The 7,379-nt window shown below is 41.6% G+C and overlaps 1 non-coding gene across 1 annotated transcript; it reads left to right on the top strand.

Moving 5' to 3' along the window:
• The first annotated feature begins 6,340 nt into the window (after positions 1-6,340).
• Positions 6,341-6,447, top strand: LOC148581496 (small nucleolar RNA R71). The gene has a single exon (XR_015896987.1). It is a non-coding gene; the product is annotated as a small nucleolar RNA R71 (small nucleolar RNA).
• Positions 6,448-7,379: the final 932 nt, after the last annotated feature.

Below are 7,379 nucleotides of genomic sequence, written 5' to 3' on the forward strand. Positions count from 1 at the left end.
TTGTCCCTAAGCAAGTACTGGAACAAGAGAATGATGAATGGAATGCCAAGAGCAATGAGTCATTCTTGTGGAAGTCATATCACTAATTTTATGGTAGTTTCATGCATAGCAACTTAGGTTCATTCCTGGCTTTCAGACCTTTATCATGTCTTAAAACACTCACTTTGCTTACATCCCATGAGACTTTTATTCATTGATCCCTTTATTATCATTTCAGAGCTCATTGGTGTTCTTAGGCTAAGTGCTCTGTAAGGGGGCAACTTTTTAAGATAAGCTTTTAGCCAACACTCCCGAACCAGTTGGTTCAAGGTGCTAGGTGTTGAAGCACCCCTAAGGACTTACTCCCTCAAGTCTCTCCCCCATACATACACACCACAGGCATATAGTTCATTTATTTTCCTTCTTGAGACCTTGGTGTCCAGCACCTCTTTGGGTTATTAAATGCTCTGTAGTGAGGGTTACTCTTGATAATGGACTTTCAGCTGATAATCCCGGGTTAGTTAACCCAAGTTACCAGGTGATAAAGCACCCCTAAGAGCTTATTCATCCAAGTAGATCCCTCACACAGGAACACCACAGACACATATCTTAAGATCAAAACCATTGGTGCCTAGCCTTATTGCTTACTCTTTTTCTTTTGTTTTTCCACTTTCATTATTCTTTTCTCTTTCTCTTATTAGGATCTTGTCATATACTTAGTCTCATGAGTATATTCAAAGCAAAGTATTCAGGCCAGATAGTTGTCATCCCACCTTATGGTTGAACCAACTTAGCTAACTTATGATCATACCACAAACTCATGAATGTACTCCATAGTGTGAACTCTACTCTGGTCTTTTGAAACATAAACATTCTCTCTTCATTTGATTAAAAGGGACAAGCATACAAGTAAGTAAAGTAAGGATGCAGTGACATAAAGACTAGTGCACATAGACCTATTCAGAACTTAAAAGACAGAATTTAAAAAGGGTTCAACTACGAGTAACTACAAATCAAAAGTGCATTTGGACTTCCAACTTTCAACAATTCTGAGTACAATGGAATTAAGTAACAATACAACCTTCGGGTGATGATTTCTGGTTGCCCTCTCTCTTTGTCATCATCCTAGTTTTTGCTGCCTCGCTTCTTTGGGTGGAGGTGCACCATTTCCTCATAAGATTCCTACAAGGTTACTGGAAGTTGCTTGTTCCCAAAGCACTTGAGACATAGTTAGCTTGCATGTATGCTGGTACTTTTTGAACTCAATTTGGTGTGTGAACACCAAACTTAGTTCCTTGCCCAGTGCAAACATTGCACATATACAGAGAACCCCATATCTTGTTGTCAACAAAGTAATGATCACCTATAGTCTAACTACATCTAAGTGGTTTCTCTTGATTGGATGGAGCTAGCAATGTTCTTTTGGAGTGGAGTGTAATTCTAACCAATTTCCTTTGGTGGAACACCAAACTTAGAATTACACCATCACTCTTGGATTGTTCTGGTGTGGAACACCAAACTTAGCTCCTTACCATACAGGGGAAACGACTTGTGATTTTTTTATTGAAATAAAGATGAAAGTGAAACTACCTGAGGTTGGGTTGCCTCCCAACAGAGCGCTCTTTTATCGTCGCTAGCTCGACGAGTCCTTAATTACTTGAGATGGTACTTTACTCTGGGGTTTTCCCCCATGTTGCCCAGATAATGCTTGAGTCTTTGTCCATTCACTGTAAAAGTCCTCTCTGAACCTTCATCCGTGATTTTGATGTGGCCATATGGTGATACTTTCGTAACCATGAAAGGTCCGGACCACCTTGACTTGAGTTTTCCTGGGAACAGCCTTAATTTAGAATTGTAAAGGAGTACTCGCTGCCCCTTTTCGAAACTCCTGGGCGCAAGATGCATGTCATGTTTTCTCTTTGCCTTTTCTTTATACATCTTAGTGTTTTCATAGGCTTGTGACCTGAATTCCTCCATCTCTTGCAGCTGCAAGATCCTTTTTGCACCAGCAGCAATGCTGTCAAAATTTAGTATCTTGATAGCCCAGAGAGCTTTGTGTTCCAGCTCCAGTGGTAAATGACAAGCCTTCCCATAGACCAGTTGATATGGAGACATTCCAAGTGGAGTTTTGAATGCTGTTCTGTATGCCCAAAGAGCATCATCCAGCTTCTTCGACCAATCCTTTCTAGATGCACCCACAGTCTTTTCCAGGATCATCTTCAGCTCTCTGTTGGATATCTCAGTTTGCCCACTTGTTTGAGGATGGTAAGGTGTGGCTACTTTGTGTTTTACCCCATATCGTAGGAGGAGAGCTTCTAGTGGTTTGTTACAAAAGTGGCTCCCTCCATCACTGATGAGGGCTTTTGGGACTCCAAACCGGCTAAAGATATTCTTCCTGAAGAAGTTCATGACTACCTTGTTATCATTAGTTGGGGTTGCAATAGCCTCTACCCACTTGGAAACATAATCCACTGCTACCAGGATGTACTTGTTTGCATATGAGGTTGGGAATGATCCTATGAAATCTATTCCCCACACATCAAACAGTTCTAGTTCTAAGATGAAATTTTGTGGCATGGCATTTTTTTTGGGCAGGTTTCCAGATCTTTGTCATTCATTGCAGCTTTTTACTAGTTCCTTGGCATCCTTGAAAAGGGTGGGCCAAAAGAATCTGCTTTGTAACACCTTTGCTGCAGTTCTGTCCCCTCCAAAGTGCCCGCCATAACATGAACCGTGGCAATTCCACAGGACTTCTCTTCCTTCTTCTTCCGAAACACATCTTCTAAGGATTCCATCTGAACATTTCTTGAAGAGATATGGCTCGTCCCAGACAAAGTATTTTGCATCATTCATGAGCTTCCTTTTTTGATGTTTGTTGATCCCTGGGGGTAATGCCCCAATTGCCTTGAAATTTGTAATATCTGCAAACCATGGTGCTTTGTGAACTGTCATCAACTGCTCATCAGGGAAGAACTCGTTCACATTTGTATCATTTCCTCCACCTTGATCATGAGGGATTCTGGATAGGTGATCTGCCACCTTGTTCTCCACTCCTTTCTTGTCTCTGATTTCAATATCAAATTCCTGCAACAGTAAGATCCACCTTATTAGTCTTGGCTTTGATTCTTGCTTGGCAAACAAATATTTTAGTGCTGTGTGATCTGTAAAGACAATCACTTTAGCACCAATGAGGTATGGTCTAAATTTGTCAAATGCAAAAACTATTGCTAGCAACTCCTTTTCAGTAGTGGTATAATTTCTTTGAGTTTCATTAAGGACTTTGCTAGCATAGTATATCACACGAACTAAGTTATCTTTCCTTTGTCCTAACACTGCCCCAACTGCAAAATCAGATGCATCACACATCAATTCAAATGGTAGGTTCAAATCAGGTGGGGAAATGATAGGGGCAGAGGATAACCTCATTTTCAAATGTGCAAATGCTAGCATGCATGTTTCATCAAAGATAAATGGTGTATCAGATACAAGGATATTGCTTAAGGGCTTTGCTATCTTTGAAAAATCTTTAATGAACCTTCTGTAAAAACCAGCATGCCCTAAAAAACTCCTAATTGCCTTGACATCACTGGGTGGGGGTAGTTTTTCAATAAGTTCTACTTTAGCTCTATCAACCTCAATGCCTTGGTGAGAGACCTTGTGACCAAGGACTATTCCTCCTGTCACCATGAAGTGGTATTTTTCCCAGTTCAAGACTAAATTGGTCTCTTGGCATCTTTTCAATACCAAGGCGAGGTGATGTAGGCAACTAGGAAAGGAATCTCCGAATACCAAAAAATCATCCATAAAAACTTCAATGAATTTTTCTATCATATCTGAAAAGATTGAAAGCATGCAGTGTTGGAAAGTTGCAAGTGCATTACATAGCCCAAATGGCATGCGCCTATAGGCAAACACTCCATACGGACAAGTAAATGAGGTTTTCTCTTGGTCTCTGGGATCGATCACTATTTGGTTATATCTTGAATAACCGTCGAGAAAACAATAATATGCGTGCCCTGCAAGTCTTTCCAACATCTGATCCATGAATGGAAGGGGAAAATGGTCTTTTCGTGTAGCCTCATTGAGTTTTCTGTAGTCTATGCACATCCGCCATCCTGTGACGGTCCTTGTAGGTATGAGCTCGTTCTTCTCATTGGTAACCACAGTGATTCCTCCCTTCTTGGGCACAACATGTATGGGGCTAACCCAAGGGCTGTCCGAAATTGGGTATATGACCCCTCCTTGCCAAAGCTTCATAACCTCTTTCTGTACCACTTCCTTCTTGATTGGGTTCAGCCTTCTTTGGGATTGAATGGATGGCGTAGCATCATCTTCCAACAGTATTTTATGCATGCATATGGCTGAACTGATTCCCTTCAAGTCAGTAAGGGTCCATCCAATGGCATCCTTATGCTCCCGCAGCACCTTGAGTAGCTCGTCCTCTTGATCTTGACTGAGGGATGAATTTATGATCACTGGGTAGTTTTCATTTTCTCCTAGATATGCATATTTGAGAGTGGGTGGCAGTGCTTTGAGTTCAAGTTTGGGTGCTTCTGACTTTTCGTTCCCTTCCTTTGGTGCATCTGGTAGATGTATTTTTGCTGTGGCTACCTCTTCACTTGATTCAGATTCTTCCTCCACCAATCTCTCGTCCTCTTCAGGTTCTTCTTCTTCAAAATTCTCCTGCACTTCATCCTCAAGTGCATCTAACCTCATGCATTCCCCCAATTGTTCTGGTGGGTAACTCATGGCCTTGAACACATTGAATGTCATCTTTTCGTTGTGTAATCTCAGGGTGAGGTCACCCTTCTGAACATCAATGACAGCTCCAGTAGTGGCCAAGAATGGCCTTCCCAAGATGATGGAGGTCTTGGCGTCCTCCTGCATGTCCAGCACCACAAAATCTGCTGAAAATATGAAATCTTCCACTTTTACCAGCAAATCCTCTACTATCCCATGAGGGAATTTGAATGATCGGTCTGCCAGTTGTAGGGCCATTTTTGTTGGTTTAGCCTCCTCAATTTTCATCTTTCTCATCATAGCTACTGACATCAAATTGATGCTGGCTCCTAAGTCACAAAGAGCCTTCTCTACTGTGATTTCTCCTATAATACAAGGGATCTGAAAACTCCCAGGATCCTTCAGCTTCTGGGGTAGTTTATGCTGAATGATAGCACTACACTCTTCGGTTAGTATCACAGTCTCATTGTTCTTCCAGCTTCTCTTCTTAGTCATTAGCTCCTTCAAAAACTTGGCATAGAGTGGCATTTGTTCTATGGCTTCAGCAAAGGGTATGTTGATTTATAGTTTCTTGAAGATTTCTAAAAATCTCAAGAACTGGTTGTCATCTTCCTTTTTCTTCAATAGCTGGTGATATGGAGCTCTTGATATGTTCAGTTGTGGCATCCCTTTTTCTTTCTGCGGACTTGGCGTGGGAGGTTGAACTCCATCTTGCTCTTCTCCCTTTTCATTTGAGCCTTCTTCTTGTGGTTTTTGGGGCAGTTCCTTCAGTTCCTTCCCACTCCTAAGTGTGATAGCTTGACACTCCTCCCTTTTGCTTGAATTGGCATCATAGCAAAGGTTGTGGTTAGGAAGCTGCTTAAATAGATAGCTGATTTGTGTCTCCAATTTCTTGATGGCAGCATTTTGATTCTGCATGTTTGACTGCACTTCCTCTCTGAATGCTTTACTGTTTCGAATGTCTTTGCATACTCCTTCAATTAAGGTTTCGATCTTAGAGAGCTTGTCATCAATTGATGGGTGATTTGGAGCAGATGTGCTGTTTTGGTTTTGATAAGCGTGTGGAGAAGTGTTGTTGTGGGGGTGTTGAGATGTCCTCTGTGTGAATTGCTGGTGAGCTGCATTGTTGTTGGAGTTGTAACATCTCTAGTTTTGGTTTTGATCTTGCTCACTTTCCCACCCAAAGTTTGGGTGGTTTCTCCACCCAAGGTTGTAGGTCTTGGAGTATGGATCATAGTTTTTCCTTGGTGAATTCCCAATGTAGTTGGCTTGCTCCTGACTCCCCTTTGCTTCTTCATTCACTCCTTCTTGGGTTATTGACGAAGTGGAGATTACTGCTACTTGGTTCATCTCCATCTTCTTGGTGAGGTCAGCCAGCTACTGGGTAATGAGCTTGTTTTGGGCCAACAGAGCATCTACATTGTTTAGCTCCATTGCTCCTCTTATGTTCCCTCTTTCGGAAGCATAGAAGTAGTCGTTCTCTGCTACTATTTCAATAACATCTATGGCTTCCTCAATAGTCTTCTTCTTGTTCAAAGATCCTCCGGATGAATGGTCTACGGCCTTCTTTGACTAATAAGAGAGCCCTTCATAGAAAATGTGCAGCTGCACCCATTTGTTGAACATATCTGGTGGGCACCTCCTTGTTAGGTCTTTAAACCTCTCCCATGCTTCATATAGAGTCTCACCATCTTGTTGCCTGAAAGTTTGGACCTCAGCTCTCAGCCTATTGATTTGTTGAGGAGGGTAAAATCTTACTAAGAATTTGTTTACCACATCTTCCCAAGTTGTCAAGCTTTCCCTTGGGAAAGATTCCAGCCACTTGGCTGCTTTGTCCCTAAGTGAGAATGGAAACAAGAGCAGTCTATAGGTGTCAGGATGAACACCATTAGACTTCATTGTGTCACATATTCTCAGGAAGGTGGTCAAATGTTGATTGGGGTCTTCTTGAACACCTCCTCCAAAAGAACAGTTGTTCTGAACAAGGGTGATGACCTGTGGTTTAAGTTCAAAGTTGTTGGCATGGATTGTTGGCTTTTGGATGCTACTTCCACAATTGCCTGGGTTTGGATTGATGTAAGAGCCCAAAACTCTTCTATCCTCACCAGCATGATTTGCTCTACCTCCTCTCCCATGGTTGTGATCCTCTTCTTCATGATGGTTTTCCATGTTGTCTTCTATGTTTGGTTCAAAGAATTCCTCTTCTTCCTCAGCACCAATCACTTTTTTTCCTTTTGCCTCCCTCCTTAATCTAAGAAAAGTCCTCTCAGGTTCAGAATCGAAGGAAGTTGAAGCCCCGCTTCTTCTCCCTGTCATACAACCATCAAGTGCACGCAAGAAAAGATAGGTGTAGAAGGTATTTTTGTCAGAATTACTATTAGTTGTGGGTGATGCAATATATCAAACAGTTAGTGGGTTAGCAAACAAAATTGAAAATAACAAAGAAAAATAAAAGAGTAGAGGGGGAAGGGAAGAAGTTTAACTAAAACAGAAAGTAAATCACTCAAACAAAAAAAAATGAAATTCACAAAATAAAAATGCTCAATCTAGTGATCTTCCAATTTAATCATTGTTGATGCACAATCAATCCCCGGCAACGGCGCCATAAACTTGATGCGGGTGGAAACTGTCTCTCAACAAATTTCCTTCGGCAAGTGTAC

This window comes from Arachis ipaensis, chromosome B10 (genome assembly GCF_059453495.1).
Source record: "Arachis ipaensis isolate K30076 ecotype BB chromosome B10, ASM5945349v1, whole genome shotgun sequence".
NCBI classification, from domain to species: domain Eukaryota; kingdom Viridiplantae; phylum Streptophyta; class Magnoliopsida; order Fabales; family Fabaceae; genus Arachis; species Arachis ipaensis.